Source organism: Phyllobates terribilis, unplaced genomic scaffold (assembly GCF_046119375.1).
Source record: "Phyllobates terribilis strain yellow unplaced genomic scaffold, ASM4611937v1 Scaffold_3__8_contigs__length_932513732, whole genome shotgun sequence".
NCBI classification, from domain to species: Eukaryota; Metazoa; Chordata; class Amphibia; order Anura; family Dendrobatidae; genus Phyllobates; species Phyllobates terribilis.
In genome coordinates, this window is record NW_027362763.1 from 7,299,937 (window position 1) to 7,322,681 (window position 22,745).

The 22,745-nt window shown below is 50.1% G+C and overlaps 3 non-coding genes across 3 annotated transcripts; 2 read left to right on the top strand and 1 right to left on the bottom strand.

Annotated features, from left to right (window-relative positions):
- Positions 1-14,101: 14,101 nt before the first annotated feature.
- TRNAY-GUA (transfer RNA tyrosine (anticodon GUA)) lies at positions 14,102-14,186 on the top strand. The gene is given in 2 exon segments: positions 14,102-14,138; positions 14,151-14,186. It is a non-coding gene; the product is annotated as a tRNA-Tyr (tRNA).
- A 519-nt stretch (positions 14,187-14,705) lies between these two features.
- Positions 14,706-14,787, bottom strand: TRNAS-AGA (transfer RNA serine (anticodon AGA)). The gene has a single exon. It is a non-coding gene; the product is annotated as a tRNA-Ser (tRNA).
- Positions 14,788-20,344: 5,557 nt separating this feature from the next.
- On the top strand, positions 20,345-20,426 carry TRNAS-AGA (transfer RNA serine (anticodon AGA)). Its single transcript has one exon. It is a non-coding gene; the product is annotated as a tRNA-Ser (tRNA).
- The last annotated feature ends 2,319 nt before the right edge of the window (positions 20,427-22,745 follow it).

The window sequence follows — 22,745 nt, forward strand, 5'->3', positions numbered from 1 at the left end:
TTGTGGAGCCGTCTCTTCCTCTTCAAGACCTGCTCTCCGGGTACCAGGGGAACAGCGGGAGCATACTGGTTGTAAGTTTTCTCTTGTCTTTCCCTAGCCTGACAGAGACTTCGCTCCACGCTCTCCTGTACTCTCCGGTACTGCTGCTGCCTCTCTGTGTCCCAGTCTGCTTCTGGTGAAGTGTCCTCAGGTGTCAGGACTCCCATTTCCAGGTCAACAGGTAACTTACCAGGTCTTGCCCTCATTAGGTAAGCCGGGGTACAGTTGGTGGAACCTACCGGGATGTGGTTGTATAGGTCCACCAGATCGGGCAGCTTCTCAGGCCACAGACTGCGTTCTTCCAGGGGCAACGTTTTCAGAAGATCCATTACCACCTGGTTCATTTTCTCACAAAGTCCATTAGTTTGCGGATGATAGGGTGTCGTCCTTATCTTCCGGCAGCCATACAGAGTGCAGAATTCTTGGAAGACCTCCGCTTCAAAGGCAGGTCCCTGGTCTGTCAACACTTGGTCCGGGTACCCGTGTGGACGGCAGAAATGCTGCTGGAAGGCTCTCGCTGCTGTTCGAGCTGTTAAGTCCTTGACGGGGACGACAACCAAGAACCGGGAGTAGTGATCCACGATGGTTAGTGCGTAGACGTAGCCACTTCTGCTTGGGGTCAGTTTTACATGATCCAAGGCTACCAGTTCCAACGGCTGCCGGGTGACGATGGACTGCAGGGGAGTCTTCTGGCTGGCACGATCCTTCCTTCTTAGGTTGCACGGGCCACAGTCTCTGCACCACTTCTCAATGGTTCCCCTCATGCCTACCCAGTGGAATCGCTCGCGCAGCAGGAACTCCAGCTTCTTCCACCCGAAGTGTCCAGCTCCGTCGTGGTATGCCTCCATCACCATGGCTGCGTCTCTTCGTGGCACCACTACTTGCCAGAGTAGTTCATGCGTCCGGGAGTTAACCATTCTGCGGCACAACTTCCCCTTGTAAAGGAACAGTCGACTCCTCTCTGCCCATAGTTGTTTGGCTTCCTCCGGAGCGTCTGGTTCAAGGCAAGCCTCCGGGCGAGTCAGCATCTCCTTCACCAGTCGGACGGCAGGGTCGCTGTCTTGCGTTTCCGCCCAGTTGTAGTGAGGTAAGGGGTTCAACGTAGCAGCCTGCTTACTCCTTACCCGGTGGGAGTACTGGATAGTCCCATGACGGTGGAACGCAGGGAGTTCAACTTCTTCCAGTCCCTCCGGATCTTCTCCTTCGTCCGGCAGGTTGGGCATCCTGGACAGGGCGTCCGCGTTGGTATTGGAGCGTCCGGCCCGGTATTTGATTGTGAACTCGTAGTTGGACAGACGGGCCATCCACCTTTGCTCCAGGGCACCGAGTCTTGCCGTGTCCAGGTGTGTCAACGGGTTGTTATCCGTGTACACGGTGAACCAGGAAGAAGCGAGGTAATGCTTAAAGCGCTCGGTGACTGCCCATACTACGGCCAGGAACTCTAGCTTAAATGAGCTGTAATTCTCGGGATTCCTTTCGGTGGGTCGCAGCTTTCGGCTGGCGTAGGCGATTACTCGTTCCTTCCCCTGCTGGATCTGGGACAGTACGGCTCCTAGCCCGATGTTACTGGCGTCGGTGTAGAGGATAAAGGGCTGGCTATAATCCGGGTACGCCAGGATTTCGTCCCCCGTGAGGGCCATCTTCAGCTGGCGGAAGGACTCTTCTTCCAGCTCCTCCCATTTGAAGGGCGGCTTCTGGTTCTTGGCCTTCCGGGACTGGCCTATCAGGAGGTCCTGCATAGGTGCTGCCTTTTTGGTGAAACCGGGAATAAACCTTCGGTAGTAGCCTACCAACCCGAGGAACTGCCGCACTTCTTTTACGCTGGAGGGGCTTGGCCATTCCTTAATTGCGGTGATCTTATCAGGGTCGGGAGCCACTCCGTCAGCGCTCACCACGTGTCCCAGGTACTGCACCTTTGGTTTCAGGAGGTGACACTTGGAGGGTTTCACCTTTAGGCCGTAACTCGCCAGAGCTTCGAACACTTCCGCCAGGTGTTTCAGGTGGTCCTCATACGTCTTGGAATATACGATGACATCGTCCAGGTACAACAGGACCGTCTCGAAGTTTCTGTGGCCCAGACAACACTCCATTAGTCGTTGGAAGGTTCCTGGTGCGTTGCAGAGTCCGAACGGCATGCAGGTGAACTCGCTAAGTCCCATCGGGGTGGTGAATGTGGTCTTCTACCGGTCCGCCTCTGCTACAGGAACCTGCCAGTACCCGCTAGTGAGATCCAAGGTAGAGAAGAAGTTAGCAGATCTTAAAGCAGCCAATGACTCCTCTATCCTTGGTAAGGGGTACGCATCCTTGTGTGTGATACGGTTGATATTCCGGTAATCTACACACATCCTCATGGTGTTGTTTTTTTTTCTGACTAAGACTAGTGGAGCTGCCCAGGGGCTACAGCTATCCCTGATCACCCCAGCCTCCTTCATGTCTCTAAGCATCCCCTTGGCGTGTTGGTAGTGTGCAGGGGGTACGGGTCGATACCTCTCTTTTATGGGAGGATGGTCTCCCGTGGGGATGTGGTGTTCTACCCCCTTGACTCGCCCGAAGTCTAACGGGTGTTTACTAAACACTCTCTCGTACTCTTGAACCACCCGATAGACTCCCTGTTTCTGATGTGAGGGAGTGGAGTAAGTACCCAAATGTAGTTGCTGACACCAGTCCTCCTTTGTTTTCTTAGAGCCGTTACCTTCCTCCGGGTGAGATGGAGGCAAGGGTTCCACAGATTGTATAGCATTTTGGTTAATGGTATATAATTTGGCTAGCGTGGCATACCGGGGTAGGTACACTTCCCTCTTCCCGATATTGATTATGCTAACGGGCACCCTCCCATGGCGTACATTAACCACCCCCCGTGCTGTCAAGATGGTGGGCCTACTGTCTGAGTAAACTGGTTCTACCATTGCCTGGTAATCTCTACCTCTCAGACCAATAGCTGCCCGGCACCAAATCATCATTTCACTTTTTGGGGGCATGGCAATAGGAAAAGGGTCACACATTCTTACGCTACCAACCACACCGCCGGAGAGTTCCACCTGTTGCCGTCGCATCAGTGCCCGGATCTCTTTCTGGAGCACCCGCTGCTCGCCGGAGCTGGCGTTCTTGGCAACCTGCTGTAAAAGGAAAATCACCTCTGCAAGACAATTTTCAATTACATTAGTTCCTAGAGTTATTTTTGGGTGACTCTCATGTTTGTCAATATCTACAATGATCAGTCCCTGTGCTGCCAGTTCGACTCTACCGATTTTGATGGTCACCTCTTTAAATCCGATCTGTGGCACGGGCTGGCCATTGCTGGCGATGATACTCAAGTCGTCGTCAGGGTAGCAGGTAATATCCGAGTCATTCCAGTACTGCTTAAAGAGCACGTACGGGATGGTGGTGACCTGTGACCCGGTGTCCAGTAGGGCACTCATGGGAATGCCATCCAGTACCACAGGCAAGACTGGACGTCCTCCCACATATCTGTCGCGCCAGTTCGATGGGCCTGGTGATCTTTTTCCTGGGGGTTGGCCCTCTACCCCAGGTTGTGCCCGTTTAAAGAACAGTACCTTGCCATATGTCCGGGTTGATTGCAGCGGCGGCAGATGGGTCGTCCGTCTTCGCTGTATCGGTCACTGGGTCTTCCTCTGGCCGGTGGGGTCCTCCTTGGTCGACGCCACGGGATGTCCTCCGGTCCGGATGCCAGCTGGATCTTCCCTGGGGTGGAAACCTGTAAAGACTGCACAGTTCGGGTTAGCGCAGCAACGCTCTTAGCTAGCTCTTGGACCTGATGGTGTAGGTCTGGAGCCGGGTCATTGTCCAAAGCCTGCGCATCAGCTCCCACAGGCCCTGCCGACAAGGGCGCCGCCTCCTGGTGGTAAGTGCTAGCTGGGCGCCTGTGGGTCACAACGCCACCCGCTTCCGGTTCTCGGAGCACCTGGATGGCTCTGTCCTTGAACTGTGCAAAGCCCAGATGGGGATCCTGTAAGGCCATCGCCCGCAACTGGGTTCGGTGGGCATTACAATATAGTCCCTCTATAAATTGTTCGGTCAACAGCCTGTCCTCGTTTCCCACTCCATCAGGGTCGGTCTGCTTAATGGCCCTCAGGGCCTCTTGTAGGTTTAGTGCATAGTCCCTTATACTCTCATGCGCTCGCTGCTTGCACCCGTAGAATCTAAGCTTAATCTCGGCTGAGGTGCGGGTATCAAAGGTATCCTTCAGCCGGGTTAGTATCCCTGCGACAGTCTTCCTCCCAGGTGGCCAGGATTTTACTTCCCTTTTGGCTGCCCCGGTTAGTTGGGCCACCAGGATGCTCACTTTTTGCTCTTCTGTGAGGGGGTACACCTGGAAGAGGCTATCCAGCTTTTCTCTAAAGTCATGCAGGGTATGTGACTCCCCTCAGTACTGGGGTAGCCAAGCTGCTCCCGGGATATAGGGCATGGTGAAGGGCATAACTGCAGCAGCGGTGGCGCTGGCGGGGGTTGAGGCAATGAAGCTCTCCTCTGCATCCGACATCTTCCTCCCCCCTAGTGGACCGTGGCCTACCTTGCGATGATCCTGTTCCGTAGGCCGCGGCTCCGCAGTAGATCGTCAGGGTTGAGGACCTTCCGTCGCGCTCCGGTGACGTCGGCGTCTGCTGGGCTCCTTCCAGGACCTTACGCAACGTCCGGACGTGAGGCGGGGCTTCAGTTCTCGCGCGCTTTCGGAGTCCACGCCCCTCTTCTTCCCGCGCGGCGTCCTCAAGATGGCGTCCAACGGCGGGAAAACTCCACGGATGGCGGGAAGAAGGCTGAAGATGGCGCCGGATGGCGGGAATCTTCACCGATGGCGGGAAAACTTCACGGATGGTAAGTTTTAAAAGTCTCTTTTTCAGGCACACAGTACCCGGTGGTTGCGGGCACGAAATCCTGCCGACTACGCCAAAGTTGACTCGCCCCTGGGCCTGCTGTGTCGCGCAGCGTCTTGCGCACGGGGGCTTACCCGGAACCGGATCAGATGAGGGTTGTAGTCTCCGAGTGGCGGGGACCCGGTCCGTGCCCAGGGAGTCAACTCAGTGTGTGGCAGTCTTGATAGATATTATTTGAGTGTCGACTACGCCACCCGTTGATTTGCAGCTATGGAGCTGCTGCTGCAGGGCAGACCGCTGAGGCCGGTGTAGAATTGTGCAGCGTGATAGTATAACCCCCAACGGGAGGGGTATGGCCTCAGGGCAGCCGACGTGGAAGATGAGGGTAGCAGGAACCACTCAGAGACGGTGCGGTGTAATTCAGGGTCTTTACTGGTAACAACGATAGACCCTCCCGGAGTACTTGCTAGCGAACGGGGCCTGGTCAGTCCTTGAGCAGATGGGATCTCCCCTGGCCAGGTGGAGTTGTAGGCCTCCCAAACTGACTGTACTCTTCTGGCTACCTTGCTAGAAGCGGATATAAGTAGCCCACGTCCCTGAGTGTACCGTGTGGTGCTCACCCGTATGGCCGGTGACTCGGGGCCTTCTAATGGCTTCCGCTCCACGATGGCGGCGCTGGTCCCACGCGTGTGACCGTGCCTTCGGGTTTCTGGGCCTGAGGACCTGAAATCCCCTGCCGGTCGGCTTCTGCTGCTGGGTAAGAGTTAGTCCCCACAGCCTCGGACGCCGGGTCCGGTAAGAAAGCTTCTCAGTCAGGGCGAGCTCTGCAGCTGCCAGCCCCTGACTTGTAGTAGTATTGCTCCCACTGAGCTTCTGCTGTTTCTTCCTGTGACTGTTTCTTGTCTCTACTCTCCTTGACTGACTAACCCTGCTTCAGCCCCGGGTTTATATAGGGGAAGGTCTTCCCCTCCCAAGACTGGGCAGGAGGTGTGGCATGCACAGGATCCCTGACCAAAGGACCTCCCACCTGCTCTCAGACATAACATTACATTACTGTGGGAAACCAGACCCCTGGGGTGCCACAGAGCCCCTAGTCCATAACACTGCACCTCACTTGCTCGGCTCCACAGACCCTGCATCTCTTCTCCCTCTAGTCGGGCTTGACCCCAACTGTCAACTCCCTGCTTTTCCACGCAAAACTCCTTTTTCTCCCACTTCCTGGAGACGCCCCCAGTTCCCCAGTCACCTGACTCCTGTGCTCACAGTCTGTCTTCCCCCTGCAACCAGAGGCACAGCCCCGGCAGTTCCGGATCCCTTGTTCTGAAAGTACTTACACCCAGGTCTTCCCCCTTTCAGACTCACAATGTCGGAGCAGTCACCACTCGGGGCCATTACTCGGCTGTTGTAGACCTCTGAACACTGAGACCTTGTAGTTCTCCAGTGATAGTCGCCTCGTACTGTAATAAGGAGTAGCTGGGGTAACTATGAGATCAGGAGTAAAAAGATTATAACAATTTGATTAAAAAATAAATCAGCGAAAGAAGCTTTGAAGGAACCAATCTCACTACCTCTCGCACGCTAAGCCATTAATAAACATAAATGCTAATATACGATGGTCCCCAGCACTTATATACTTCTTTATGTGTTCTATTCTATACTGGAGTAGACACGCCACCTGATTTTCGAGGACACATCTTGCAGCAATAATGCTACCATTGTACTGACACCCATCATCTGCCAACTTAGTAAACTTGTTGGGGTGCCATCACAGGACGAGCCTCCCTGACACTCTGACTTCTGTCACCCAGCTAGCTGCCTCACTGTCCTGCAGCTCCGTGCTACCATCCTCCCCCACATCTATCCCCGCGAGCACCTGCTCATTGAGGAGCAAACTCCTTTCCATAATGTCTATGGTTCTCAATGTTGCCAGCTATTCATTTATACCTGGTGGTATAAATGATGGTGATGGTCAGTGTGAAAGGGAGACATTATGGAGTGAGCCAGTGTAAAGGGGGACATTATGGAGAGGAGCAATATGGGGACAATATATAGAGTGTTATTGAGGGGGGGGGCATTATGGTGAGGGGCAGTGTGGGGGGACGTTATGGAGAGCGGCAGTGTGAGGGACATTATATAAAGGGGCAGTATGCTGAGGACATTATGGTGAGGGGCAGTGTGAGGGACATTTTATAAAGGGGCAGTGTGGGGGACTATTATGGAGGCATTGTTGTGGAGATGTTTTGTGCAGGAAGCACTGTGAGGGGCAATTATTTATTCAGGGGCACAGCATAGGAGACATCTTTATTTATATGGCAGTATAATGATACTTTTATTGTTAAGGGCACCATGTCGGGATGTGCTGCTGAAGATGGAGAAGAGGCAAGTCTGCAGAGATGAGCTCTGGGTGCGGAGTCTCATCATGACATCTGTGCTACATGGAGACGAAAGCGATGGGAACAAGTCCAATCAGGGAAGATGTCACCTATAAGGCACCTGGATGCAAATATTTGCTTTTGTGATACTGACTACGTCTCATCAATACTGTGATTCTTTCATGGTCTGCAGTCTGATGATTGCTGGTAACAATAACTCCCAGTATCTCATTAACATTGTTGAGGATATAATGAGAATTGTAGGTTCATGTGATACAATTATGGGGATAGGCAAGATTTTTGCCGAAAAAACTTTGGTGAATCACCTGTGGGTTCATGTTGCTCCCCACATCCATAGATGAATTTTTCAGGGGTCAAGTTTCAAAATGAAGTCACTTGTGGGGGTTTTCTGCTGTTTTGGCCCTTAGGGGCTCTGCAAATGCAAAATGACGTCCACAATTTATTACAGTCAAAATTGTGCTTCAAAAGTCTAATAGCGCTCCTTCCCGTCCTGCCGTCTGGCCAAACAGTAGCTTCTGACCCAATGTGGGGTCCTGCTGTTCTCAGGAGATTGCTCAATACATTGTGGGGTCCAGTGTTTCCTGTTATCTCTGTGAAAATGAAAGATTTGATGCTAAAGTAAAATTTTAGTGAAAAAAAATAAAATGTCATTTTTTCCTTTTGTTTTCCTATGAAGCAGCTGAAGGGTTCATACAATTCCTGGATGTGTAATCAGGAGGAGCCACCAGGCTCAAAAAAATGATGATCCAACAAAAGTATTTTATCAAAATATATGAATTTTATTATGCAATTACAATTACGTAATTTAGAGGATAAACATACATAGGAACCACAAAGTGTATTAGAATGGCGCACATAGTGGAAGCAAAATGTCCATAGTCCTGTGAAAAATCATTAGGACTCCTGAGGGTAACTGATTGTATAGTATGGTAAAATGTGACACCACCAGGTGTCATAACAATGGTAGGTACTGTAATGCAGTGGCATTACTGTAATGGTCCTGTGTGTGTGCACTGGATGGTTATATAAACCCTGGTAGATTTGAGACAGATGTGAAAGGCATGAGGCCTGTTCCTGTGTGGGACACCGTGAGAGTGATGGCCTGGTGAAGCCTGGTGGACTCCTGGAAGGTGAAGCCTGGATCCTTGTGTGTGTGTAAGCGATGCCATTAAGCCTTGGAGTGCCAGAGGCTTGGAAGATAAGCGTCCTGGAAGGCAGAGCCTGGATCTGTGTGTATGAGAGATGCCTGTGGCCTTGGATGGGATAAGGGCTGGAGACCACGTTTGGTAAGCCTTAGAGCCACAGGGGTGGCGGACTGAAGCAGCTGTAACCCAGCAAAGGTAAAAACACTGCTTATTGTGGACATTTATGCTATTACCTTGCTGAAGGCTGTGACTGGAGCCAAGTGGGCCTGTCTGCCACTTGAGGCTCCTGGACATTCTATGTTTATGCCGGTGAGCCACTAAGATGGACTGTGTGATCAGCAGTTTATGAAGTGTAATAAACTGCTGGATGGTGAAATACCGGAAAACGTGGCTGGTGTGCATTAATTGACCCGGCGCAGCGAGTATCCCCCAGGATGATGACTAGCGCTGCCTTACATGTGGTTCGAGAATGCGGGCAACTGCAGCCCGGTTGCTAGGGGCAACTGCAGACCGGTTGCTAGGGCCTACTGCAGCCCGGTTGCTAGGGGCAATGGCGCAGGTCGACGAGTATGGATACAAGTATCTTGCTGTGACTCGGTGGGGTCACGAAGATTAAAGCATCTGGCTGCAACTCGGTGGGGTTGCGAAGATTGTCGTCGCACTCAAGCCTGGTTTGCTGTGGCTCGGCGGGCCACGAAATTTTTTTCGGGGAGAGCGGTATAAAGTGTCTAGTGTGTACAGCGATGGCCATGAATGGTGCAGTATCTCCAGACGGAATGGAAAAGGGGTTAAATGACCGTGTGCAATCGCTCTTCGGCATGATGGAGTGTCCTGAAGAAATGTAGGAGCTGATAAAGATGGCTGTGAAAGGAGCAGCAAATGAGTCTGAAGCTGTTGAGAGATTGAAATGCCTGGTGGAGTCGCAGCAGCAGGCATTTGAGAAACAGCAACAGGCATTTGAGAAACAGCGACAGGACTCACATGAGGTATTTGAGAAACTTCTACAGGACATGGTGCAGGAACTGCAGGAGCTGTGGGCACCATATAGAATGGCGGCAGTGGACCATTCTTTGAACCTTCAGGGGGTGCCAGTGTTGTCCCAGAGTGCCCGGGGAGGTGGTAAGAGATATTGTGCACTGAGTCCTAAGACTATTGCTGATTTTTTTTGTAAAAATTCCCCTGCCGCTGTGGTTGTTTAAAAGGGGGCGGAGTCTAAAAAGGGGCGGATTTTCACAAGAGCGTAGAGTGTAGAAAACTGAAAATTGTTACTGGTTGTGGGTTGGTACCTCAAAAAAATGACAATGTGACCGTTGATAACGGGGTAGCTCCAGTAGAAGGGGGTGATGTCAAAGTGGGAGGTGACCTGTTAGTCCACAACACCATGGGGAGTGACACAGACCCCGCAGCTGACGGTCACACTACGGAAGTAGAAGGAGAGGTCAGTCAGGAGGGGATAGACGAGGTGAGAATGTCCCCCTCTCGTCGACGGCGCAAGGGCCACAAAAATGTTGCTCCTGTAGTCTTGACTGAAAGTGAAAATAAAGAAAATGTAATGCTGTGTGCCGTTGTTTCAAGTGTGGATCCTCCTTCCGAGGCAGAAGAGAAGGTGATGTTGCCAGTAGCAACCTCCGGTACGGTACCGAGTCAGAAGGATCGGACAGCCCTGGAAGAGGAGGCGGCCAGTCCTGACCAAGAGCTGGAGCCTATCAGGCAGCAGTGTCAGAGTGACGTGCAGCAACTATGGGAAAACCTGGAGATCGTGTCCTCAGACCAGCTGAGCCTGGAGTCTGAACAGCAGAAATTATACCAGGTAATGAGGAATTTACAGCGAGACCTGAAGGGAAGCAACGAGGAAATTAACCAGTGGAAGGAAATGTTGTACGAAATTAAAGAGGACCGCCACAAAATCAAGGGAGAGGTTTTGCAGTTGAAGCTTGAGAAGGAGACGCGGCAGGATGGAGTTTCTGGACGTGATCAGGAACTAGAACGACTGCGCGAACAGTTCAACCAGGAGCTGTGTAAATCCAAAAAGGAGTATGATGAACTCATGAGGGAGCTGCAGCAATTCCAGGACCAAGTAAAACCTCTAATGCAGGAGAAGGAGCGGCTGGAGGACTCTGTACCAGCGAGACCGGGAGCTATCCACCCTGAAAGAGGCAATAAAAGTTGAAGTGTCTGGTCACGACCATGAGGCAGAAAAGAGGCATGGAAAGTTCAGTGAGGAACTGCAACAGATTAAGAGAGATTTTGAAGATCTCCTCAAGGTTAAAGAAAAACTAGAGAAGGGTAAGGCAGATGCAGAGCAAGAGCGCCAAGTGGTTGAGACCACTCTGCAAGACACCCGTGGTGAAAATGGTGATCCCCGCAGAAAGACCTTAGGTCTGGAAGCTCAGTTGAAGGAGCTGCAGACGTTCTGTGATAATCTCCAGAGGGCAGAGATGTGCCTTAAGGAAAGGCTCAGCAAGATGGAAGCTAAGCCGGAAAAGATGGAGGAGTCCATCGGAGAAGCCACAGACCAGGGCCAGGAGTTGGCCGCTGGTGATGGGAGGTATGAAGCAGATACCTCCTCGAGTGATGGGAGTTCGGATGATTCGGTGGATGTAGGAGCCGAGATCAAGTAGCTCAAGGAGTCGCTACAAACCCATTGGAAGCAAGAGAAGCTTGAGAGACTGGCTGTTGAGAGCCGAGTGGGCGCATTGGAGACAGAGAGGTCTGATAGAACTCTACTGTTAAAGGAACAGTTGAAGCAGGAAGAGCTTCAGAGACGGGCCGCTGAGAGATGAGTGGCGGAGCTAGAGGAAGAAGTTTCCGGGCTCAAAAGTCGCCTGACAAAGTATCACTCAGTGAACGTGGCCTCCTTGGAGAAGGAAAAAGGCAAACAAGTTACACTCACTCCCTTAGACCATGAGAAGGTGGACCTGAGGAGAGCTAGGAGAGTGTTAACAGATGATCATTTGGAGACCACTGGTGAGACCAAAACGTCTCAGTACAAGTGTCTCGTAGATGTACCCGAGGATTTGAGGGAAGAATGCACCAGCGAGTCCGTGCATGCAGCGTTTAAGAAGGCCGTGGGAGCCTGTAAGGTATACTCGACCTCAGAAGCTAAACAGCTGGTGGTCCTGTCCACGACCGAAGTCACAGTGAAGAGGGTGGCGACCCTAAGTGACATGCACTGTCGATTTATTCGCACGAAGCGGTTTCTCCGGTTGAAGACGGAACAAGCCGCTAGACAACTGGAGCTGATGAGAAAAGCTCACAGTCTGCGGGAAGAGGTCATCCGGGTGCCTTATGTTCTGGTGAGAAAGCTCCTTGGGAGAAATGCAAATGATGGTAAAAAAATCTGGCGTGATGAAAGTAAGCAGTCCACGTGATCGTCAGGACTGGATACCAGATGAAGACGGCATGGTGTCATTCTCCGCTGTAGGAAAGGAGGAAAATCTTGCATATATACGTATGCTGATGGAGTACCGAGTGACCTACCTGCAAGAGGTAGAACAGCTGAATCTCGCTAGACTGCGAGTGGATAGACAGCATCGTCTGAGCAGCAGAAGATGGCAGCCGTCTAGAAATTGTGAGATCAGACAGAGAAAGGGCCCCCTAAATAGCAGAACAGCTACAGCTGAAGTTAGGGACCTTTCAAGATGTCCTGAGAGTAGTGGGTGTGGGTTTAGAGGTAGTGAGACCTCCAGTGACTCAGGTTTGGGTGGCCCATACAAATGACCCAATAGAGTGCGGGATAGTACGGAGTCGAACCGAACCTTAAATACCAGAGCATGTGAGTCACACTGCTGTATGGACCGCTGGGAGCGGGGGAGGCCTGACAGGGTTTCGACTGACCGCTGGGAGCGGGGAAGGTCTGACAAGGTTACGACTGACCGCTTGGAGCCGGGGAGGTCTGACAAGTTTACGACCCGGAAATGTGACTTGACGAAATCAGTGACAATGGCAGATAATAGGTCCCTGAGGAATGGGCTGATGTCGTTGACTAATGTTCCAGGGGCTGAGCAGCGCAATTGTCAAGTACATGATCTCTGTGGGTTATAAACTGTTTGTGTATATTATGTGTTCAACCCCACAAGTTTGAACAAAGGGGGGGATATGTAATGCAGTGGCATTACTGTAATGGTCCTGTGTGTGTGCACTGGATGGTTATATAAACCCTGGTAGATTTGAGACAGGTGTGAAAGGCATGAGGCCTGTTCCTGTGTGGGACACCGTGAGAGTGAGAGGCCTGGTAAGGCCTGGTGAAGCCTGGTGGACTCCTGGAAGGTGAAGCCTGGATCCTTGTGTGTGTGTAAGCGATGCCAGCAAGCCTTGGAGTGCCAGAGACTTGGAAGATAAGCGTCCTGGAAGGCAGAGCCTGGATCTGTGTGTGTGAGAGATGCCAGTGGCCTTGGATGGGATAAGGGCTGGAGACCACGTTTGGTAAGCCTTAGAGCCACAGGGGTGGCGGACTGAAGCAGCTATAACCCGGCAAAGGTAAAAACACTGCTTATTGTGGACATTTATGCTATTACCTTGCTGAAGGCTGTGACTGGAGCCAAGTGGGCCTGTCTGCCACTTGAGGATCCTGGACATTGTATGTTTATGCCAGTGAGCCACTAAGATGGACTGTGTGATCAGCAGTTTATGAAGTGTAATAAACTGCTGGATGGTGAAATACCGGAAAACGTGGCTGGTGTGCATTAATAGACCCGGCGCAGCGAGTATCCCCCAGGATGATGACTAGTGCTGCCTTACAGTACATAATTAATACATACTTATACATCATGCACATCTTTGAGATATAATAAACCTGTTAATAACAGAGCCACCCTTCAGTCACTGCCACCTGTGCGCCAGCCCCGACGCACGTTTCGGCAAACGAGCCTTTGTCAAGAGGTATACTCCTTGTAAACCTTTGTAAACGGGATCTTGTTTGGGCACAAATTGCCATACAGAACCCTCAAAATTACTTCAAGACTCAAGTTGTCACAAAAAAAAAACAGGTTTTGTAAATTTTGTACATTTCATTGAAATAATAACAAATTTTAAGCCTTCTGACATCATTACAAAATAAAAAGCGGATTAGAAAATGATGTGGAAGTAAAGTTGACATTTGGTTGACAGAAGAGACTCAGGGTTTTCTTTCGAGCTCTATTTTTGGACAATTTATTATAGTTAATGCTAGAAAAAAAATGTTCTGCGTTTGCTGGGAATCGAACCCGGGTCAACTGCTTGGAAGGCAGCTATGCTCACCACTATACCACCAACACTTGGAATGGAGGATGGTGTTTTTTTCTGGCTTCCATCACTCTGCCTGGGGGAAGTACATGAAAGCTCACAGGATATTTCCCATACAGCTCACATACAGCTCAGGTACTTTTTTTGATGGAGATTCTCCAATCTTTTCTTTCTCCCCTATCACCTCTGGACTTGCTGCTTAGAACCTTTCCATCATTCAAACGCCAATGATTCATTAAGGTGTCTCTCCCATATGGTCTAGCGGTTAGGATTCCTGGTTTTCACACAGGCGGCCCAAAGATGTCTTTTTCTTTTTTTGGTTGTTACTTTCTTATTGTCACAGTCAGAATCTTATTGACCAGTAATTAATGTACATGTATAATATATTATAGAAATGTCCAGTATTATGTGAGCCATACACCTGGAGACGCAGTGAGGTGATGACGGCAGGAGAGCTGCAGTACACAAGCCTTCGATAGCTCAGCTGGAAGAGCGGAGGACTGTAGTGGGGCACAGACATCCTTAGGTCACAGGTTCGATTCTGGTTCGAAGGACATTTTATTACTTATTGTTAGTAGGGTATAATTATCTCCAGAATTAAGCAGCCACATTACTGGTGGGGTCACATTAGCCACATTATTAATTTTCCTTAACAATCCCTCCTCGCCGTCCGCTCTTCTGAAGTAGGGCTTCTATTAGGGTCATTATGGTTCTTCGCTTACAGCGGATTATCCGGACAGAAGTTTCCTCCCTCTCTTCCTCCTCATTTTTGACTTTTTCGGAAGATGATGTTTTTAGCTCTTTGGCCTCGATTCATGATTGTGTTTTTCGGCTGTACATCAGTCATTACATACTTTGAGCCTTTTTTAAGCCTATTTCCTATAGGTGGCACTAGCGAGGTGGATTACTTCTATGATCGGATATTCACACGGAAAATGATTTCTACAACTGATCCGTCAGTCATACAGAAATGACAGGAGTAGTCCGTCCACCTACGACAGCCTCCTGTATACAACGGCCTCCCATTTTTAGATTAAATTAGTATTTTCTTTTTTCAAAAACAAGATCTTACACGTAGTCGGCAGGATTTGAACCTGCGCGGGGAGACCCCAATGGATTTCTAGTCCATCGCCTTAACCACTCGGCCACGACTACAGCTGCATATACCAGATGTGGAGTCACCGGCTCACTATCTACACACACAGCGTTCTCCATTCTGAGGAGAAGACATTAGTGTCACCACCCAACTCCACAATGTGCTCCGAGGAGGAGACATCGATCCTACACGTGAGGTCCTGCCGGCAGCCATGTGATACTTTCATCTGGTGACATCTGGGACTAGTGTCCTCCTGGGGATCGGCCATTGTTTCTTTGTGTTTGTTGCTTTATTTGTGATATTATGGGTGTAATGGACGTGTAACGAGGTGGCACGGGATGGTAGCCGTGGGCGAGTCTACTGAGCAACCTTCAGCGAGCACCTCGGCACCTCGCACATGAATAAATAGATAGAGTCAGTGCTTTTAAATAAAACCAACTTTACTGACAGATTGCAGTGTACAGGCAGGTGCAGCAGATATTCTCAGGCCCAGGTCTTATGCAGGGACAATAAGCCGTTTCTCTACCTTCCGACTCAGTTTATCACAGCAGGCCGACTCTCACCTTCAGCTCACCCTCTGTGCTGGTTGTCGCTTGTCCTAGGGAAGCTGTGCTACTCGGATAAGGCTCCTATCCCTTTTCCACAGTCCCTGTCCTCTCTCGCTGTGCTACTCAAATATAGATATATATATATGTACATCCCTTTTCCACAGCCTCTGTTCGGTCCTCAGCTCCTGCTGAGGGCTGTCGGCACTCTCTCTCTCTCCCGCGCACCTTCTAACCCTGGCCTGGGTCTATGGCTGCTGGACTCTGCTTAGTGCCTAGTCTCTGTCCTCGGATCTGCGCACCTACTAACCCTGGCCTGGGTCTATGGCTGCCGGACTCTGCTTAGTGCCTAGTCTCTGTGCTCGGATCCGCGCACCTTCTAACCCTGGCCTGGGTCTATGGCTGCCGGACTCTGCTTAGTGCTTAGTCTCTGTCCTCGGATCTGCGCACCTACTAACCCTGGCCTGGGTCTATGGCTGCCGGACTCTGCTTAGTGCCTAGTCTCTGTCCTCGGATCCGCGCACCTTCTAACCCTGGCCTGGGTCTATGGCTGCCGGACTCTGCTTAGTGCCTAGTCTCTGTCCTCGGATCTGCGCACCTTCTAACCTTGGCCTGGGTCTATGGCTGCCGGACTCTGCTTAGTGCCTAGTCTCTGTCCTCGCATCCGCACACCTTCTAACCCTGGCCTGGGTCTATGGCTGCCGGACTCTGCTTAGTGCCTAGTCTCTGTCCTCAGGTCCGTGCACTTCTAACCCTGGTCTGGGTCTATGGCTGCCGGACTCTTCTTGGTGCCTAGTCTCTGTCGTCAGATCTGCGCACCTTCTAACCCTGGCTCAGGTCTATGGCTGCCGGACTCTGCTTAGTGCCTAGTCTCTGTCCTCGGATCTGCGCACCTTCTAACCCTGGCTCAGGTCTATGGCTGCCGGACTCTGCTTAGTGCCTAGTCTCTGTCCTCTGATCTGCGCACCTTCTAACCCTGGCTCGGGTCTCTGGCTGACGGACTCTGCTTAGTGCCTAGTCTCTGTCCTCGGATCCGCGCACCTTCTAACCCTGGCCTGGGTCTATGGGTGCAGGACTCTGCTTAGTGCCTAGTCTCTGTCCTCGGATCCGCGCACCTTCTAACCCTGGCCTGGGTCTATGGGTGCCGGACTCTTCTTAGTGCCTAGTCTCTGTCCTCGGATCCGCGCACCTTCTAACCGTGGCTCGGGTCTCTGGCTGCCGAACTCTCTGGTACTCACATGGACCCTTGATGTCTCATGTACTAGCCTCTTCTCTGAGTGCATTTACACCATCACTGGTCCTTACTCATGGGCTTACGGCCCCACTGCTTTGACCTGTCCTTGATCCCGACCTGTCACGAGCAGGTCCTCTCTCGTGGGCGTACACCCCCGTCTACATACAAGCTCCCTTTCTCTGGAGCTCTTCTTTGACACCTTGTCCTTTGCATGCCCAACTGCATCCGGGCACAGTCCATTACATTCCCTGTGGCAACAGGGACACGATTCCTTCTACAACGGTACTAAAGCATTTAAAGGGGTTACACACACGTGTGCCTGCTCCTGCAAGGCAGCACCGATCCGGACCCCAGTGGCAATTGCTGAAGTCATCAAAGTCTAAGTCCATAACAGGCCTCCGATGTCGAGGCTCCAACTGGTATAAGGGAGAAAACAACAACTGCCATCGCGGCTTCACTTCGGTCCAGTTTGACCGGCTTCAACGTCCTCAGCTTGTGGGGCAACACCCTTTTTCAGCAAAGAAAAATTCTCTTCAACTCTCAACGGGCCTCACTGGAAGTATCAGGAGGGCTCGGCAACATCGGTCTTCCACTCAGATTCACTCTCCAACTTGCAAATGGCAACAGGCCACCTGCACTGCTCCACACGAGGATCCTCCTACCCCCATCGTGCTGCTTGGGGCGGGCCTTCTTCCTCTTTTCCCTCCATCTGCCGGCCTGAAGATACAATCCTGGGGACTGCCTCCTTCTCTCAGGTCGTCACCTCAGCACACACTTGCTCTCGGAGGGCGGGCCACTTCTTCGCGCGCTTTCTCTGCCTGCCGAGGATTTCGCGCCACTGACCGCCATCTTCTTGTCAGTGTTCGGCGCCATCTTGAACCACAGCGTTGTCGCCACTGCAATGCGCCATGTGGGCGCCGTCTCACAGGCCTCAGGGGTCCTCCCCACTAGTCCGGTAGGCACAGGACGTTTGGATATGATCCTGCCGACTACGCCAAATGTAATACAGGTACTTTAGTTGCAGTGACACAGAAACACAGAGCAGCCAGTACAGGGTTAATAAACAAGGGGGATTTATTGTAACAGGGTCAATCTCCACGCAGGGAGTAACAGGGCAATTATGGGGACAACAAGGGGAGTAGCAGGTAACAGTCTATAACCGACAATCCACAGATTGGCTAGATGTAGCAGAGTCAACATGGTTGTAATCGGCAGTTTTACACTTAGCTGACTCTTGTTCCCCACAAGGCAGTTGCCGGCTGATGCCAGTGTTGTTTTCTTCTGGCTTCCCTGCCTAAACAATGCTCCGTCTTCTGGCGGCAGCGGGCGGTCTCCGGTTTGACCCACTGAGCCCCTAGTCCATAACACTGCACCTCACTAGCTCGGCTCCACAGACCCTGCATCTCTTCTCCCTCTAGTCGGGCTTGACCCCAACTGTCAACTCCCTGCTTTTCCACGCAAAACTCCTTTTTCTCCCTCTTCCAAGACACGCCCCCAGCTCCCCAGTCACCTGACTCCTCAGCTCTCCCCCTGGACACGCCCTCAGCTTCCCGGTCACCTGACTCCTGTGCTCGCAGTCTGTCTTCCCCCTGCAACCAGAGGCATAGCCCTAGCAGTTACGGATCCCTTGTTCTGAAAGTACTTACACCCCGGTCTTCCCCCTTTCAGACGCACAATGTCGGAGCAGTCACCACTCGGGGCCTTTATTCGGCTGTTGTAGACCCCTGAACACTGAGACCTTGTAGTTCTCCAGTGATAGTCGTCTTGTACTGTAATAAGGAGTAGCTGGGGTAACTATGGGATCAGGAGTAAAAAGATTATAATTTGATTAAAAAATTAAATCAGCGAAAGAAGCTTTGAAGGAATCAATCTCGCTACCTCTCGCACGCTAAGCCATTAATAAACATAAATGCTAATATATGATGGTCCCCAGCACTTATATACTTCTTTATGTGTTCTATTCTATACTGGAGTAGACACGCTGCCGGATTTTCGAGGACACATCTTGCAGCAATAATGCTACCATTGTACTGACACCCATCATCTGCCAACTTAGTAAACTTGTTGGGGTGCCATCACAGGACGAGCCTCCCTGACACTCTGACTTCTGTCACCCAGCTAGCTGCCTCACTGTCCTGCAGCTCCGTGCTACCATCATCCCCCACATCTATCCCCGCAAGCACCTGCTCATTGAGGAGCAAACTCCTTTCCATAATGTCTATGGTTCTCAATGTTGCCAGCTATTCATTTATACCTGGTGTTATAAATGATGGTGATGGTCAGTGTGAAAGGGAGACATTATGAAGTGAGCCAGTGTAAAGGGGGACATTATGGAGAGGAGCAATATGGGGGGACATTATATAGAGTGTTATTGTGGGGGGGACATTATGGTGAGGGGCAGTGTGGGGGGATGTTATGGAGAGGGGCAGTGTGAGGGACATTTTATAAAGGGGCAGTATGCTGAGGACATTATTGAGAGCGGCAGTGTGTTGGGGACATTATGGAGAGCGGCAGTGTGGGGGACTATTATGGAGGCAGTGTTGTGGGGATGTTTTGTGCAGGAAGCACTGTGAGGGGCAATTATTTATTCAGGGGCACAGCATAGGAGACATCTTTATATGGCAGTATAATGATACTTTTATTTTTAAGGGCACCGTGTCGGGATGTGCTGCTGAAGATGGAGAAGAGGCAAGTCTGCAGAGATGAGCTCTGGGTGTGGAGTCTCATCATGACATCTGTGCTACATGGAGACGAAAGTGATGGGAGCAAGTCCAATCAGGGAAGATGTCACCTATAAGGTACCTGGATGCAAATATTTGCTTTTGTGATACTGACTACGTCTCATCAATACTGTGATTCTTTCATGGTCTGCAGTCTGATGGTTGCTGGTAACAATAACTCCCAGTATCTCATTAACATTGCTGAGGACATAATGAGAATAGTAGGTTCATGTGATACAATTATACATGGAGCTGACCTGACATTACAATTCATTTCTGTATTAAGCCTGATACTTTATACATATACTGATGGTGGTTCTGGCGCTGCACTAATATACTGAGGGTAGTTCTGGCACTGCAGTTATGTACTGCCGGTGATTCTGGTGCTGCATTTATTTGCTGCCTGCTATTCTGGTGCTGCATCCATATTCTGACAGTGGTTCTGGCACTGCATTCATGTACTGATGGTGGTTCTGGCACTGCATTCATGTACTGGCCTGGGAGGTCAGGGAGCACAGTGCACGTCAAAGGGCCTGTCACAGATAATTCTATGATAATTAAGCACATAGGCGGAGATTTAGGGGAATAATAAGCACATAGGCGGGGATTTCTTGGCTTTCCCCGGACACTAAGCCTGTACAAGACAGAATTGAATAAAGCGCTTTTCTCTGCAATCAGACCTCTGCTATTGGCCATACAGGTAAGTATAGATTTACATTCCTCTACCCTGTATGGCCATAGTAGAGGTCTGATAACTCCAAAGTGGTGACAGATTCCCTTTACCTTAAAGGGAACCCGTCACGTCCTAGCTACTATCTACACTGCCCCCATAACGTTGTCAGTAAAGCACTAACAAGCTTTTTTCATTAAAATCGGTGGTAATATAATGATTTTCAAACATTATATACACTTTGTCCTACCTGCTGTATTCATTCATAGTAGTGTGATCCTACTACTCAGTCATGGGCTGCCGGCAGGACCTCACGTGTAGGATAGATGTCTCCTCCTCGGAGCACATTGTGGAGTTGGGTGGTGACACTAATGTCTTCTCCTCAGAATAGAGAACGCTGTGTGTGTAGATAGTGAGACGGTGACTCTACATCCGGTGTATGCATCTGTAGTCGTGGCCGAGTGGTTAAGGCGATGGACTAGAAATCCATTGGGGTCTCCCCGCGCAGGTTCAAATCCTGCCGACTACGTGTAAGATCTAGTTTTTGAAAAAAGAAAATACTAATTTAATCTAAAAATGGGAGGCCGTTGTATACAGGAGGCTGTCGTAGGTGGACGGACTACTCCTGTCATTTCTATATGACTGACGGATCAGTTGTAGAAATCATTTTCTGTGTGAATATACGATTATAGAAGTAATCCACCTCGCTAGTGCCACCTATAGGTGGATATCCTGTAAATCATCTAAAGAGACAGAAATTTACAAGGCACGGGCCTTTAGGGCCCCTAACAGGATCATTTTCTTCTTTATGGAGAGGATCTATCTTGGATACATTACATAAAGACTTGTTACCAACTAGATCCTCATAAGGAGAATCCGGAGCTTCCATGAATCCGGACGAACTCTGACTGTAGAAACCTCCCTCATCGGTGATTACTGTAATGTACTGATGTAATGTCCGCCATCAGGAGATGGGTCTGGAGACTTTCTGGGGGGTCTTAGTTATTTTCTTTGCCATGTTGTCCAGTTCTAGGATGCCCGGTGTTGTCTGATTATGAAGATGCCGGTCCCACAATGGCTGATCCATGTTCATTATTCACATTAGTGATTGGTGTCATATTTGGATAGTTAGGAGGCCGACACCATCTCTTGGTGACCTGCTATAACATTCAATGGGGGTGTTGATGGGTTGACAGTGGGAGCCACCCCCTCTAACTGTTTTGGTGTTATGGTCGCTATTGGTTGTGGCATCTAAGGAAACAAAGAGGAGGAGAGGTGCGAGACCAAGAGCGTGATACTTACCTAACTCCTGTAGACAGTTTAAGGCCTTCGATATGACGACCAGTCGTGGCCATCACACCTAAAGAACACATCAAAATCAAAAGTATAACCTGCCATTGGTTGACACGAGAGGTAAAAGTTGCAGTGAAAAGCATGATCCTAAGAACGTGAGAGGAAATGGGATCGATACCTGCATCCTCCACCTTTTCTTCAAATGGAGGAACAGTTATTATTGAGTTATTCTTTTAATTTTTTTAGTCCTGATAAAGTAATCCCCCTGTTTAAACTGTATTACAGTATGAGGCGACCATCACTGGAGAACTACGAGGTCCTACTGTACAGAAATCTACAACAGAAGAGTAACGGCCCCGAGAGGTGACGGCACCGCGATTGTACGGCCATTACTAATCACCTAGGAGCCGATAGAGCCGAGCACTGCACTACTTATTACTTTCAAGTCTACAAAATTGTGGGGGAAATTCTGTCACAGGACAGAGATATCTTTGTACTGAGTTCACCAATAGATAAAAAAATATTATGAATTGAGAGTCCTCAGTGGCTGATACCTTCTAATGTTGAACTGAAAAGATGGTGATAAACATCAGCTCTGGAGACTCCTCCGGTCTCTTCATCAGGCTCAGTATAATACAAAATTTGAAGGGTTACATATTTATACTCAACATAACACAGAATAATGCAGTAATAAGACAAGTGTCGTGAAGCAGAACGATCAATCTGAGAACGGGAGAAGCAGATGTGGCAGTAAATAATGATTGAGCTCTGGTCCAGGTTTGTGATGACCCCACAAGGTCAGAGGAGCACATTTCTTAATTCATGTAAAAAGGCATAAATCCATCCAATATCTGCTTTCCTATTCTGTATGTGTCACCGGTCATCATAAGTTTGTGCTCCCAGACTCTTCTGTCTCTGAGATGTGTATTTTTCTTTCAATACCAGCAATTTCATGTCCATGATGCTATGATCAGGGCTACAGAAATCTTTGGCCACTGGTAATATTTTTCCTTTAATCATTTGGCGATTTGCAATTGTAGTCACCTACCATCCAGATTTGGTTGATAGGTGACTACTAGAGGGATTCAGTGGCTTTCTTTAGTTTTGTTAAGTAGGAGATGATTCCTTGATATTCTAGTGGCTTTTGCAATCTGGTTTTTAATTGTTGTTGGATGGTAGCCATGATTCAAAAGTGATATATAGGATCTGGCAGGGTTGGACTGGCCCAGCAGAGAACCGGAGAATCCTCCGGTGGGCCCTGGCTTCTCCTTTAGGAGAGTTCATAGTACAAATCTTGCAGCTGCTATGGGGCACTTGAGTGGGGGAGAAAGGTGGGCCCTCAGAATCAAATCCTCTGGTGGGCCCAATGTTCTTCAGTCTGACACTGGGGTCTGAACCTATCTCATTGTATCTGATGGCTCAATGAGATTTTATGTGTTTGGGATGAAACCTGTCCCATGTAAAGTGAACCTGACAGCTGATACATAATGCCACGTTCGTGGCCACCGGCTGTATGATCTCAGCCAGGTATGTTTAACTCTAAAACGCTGCAGCA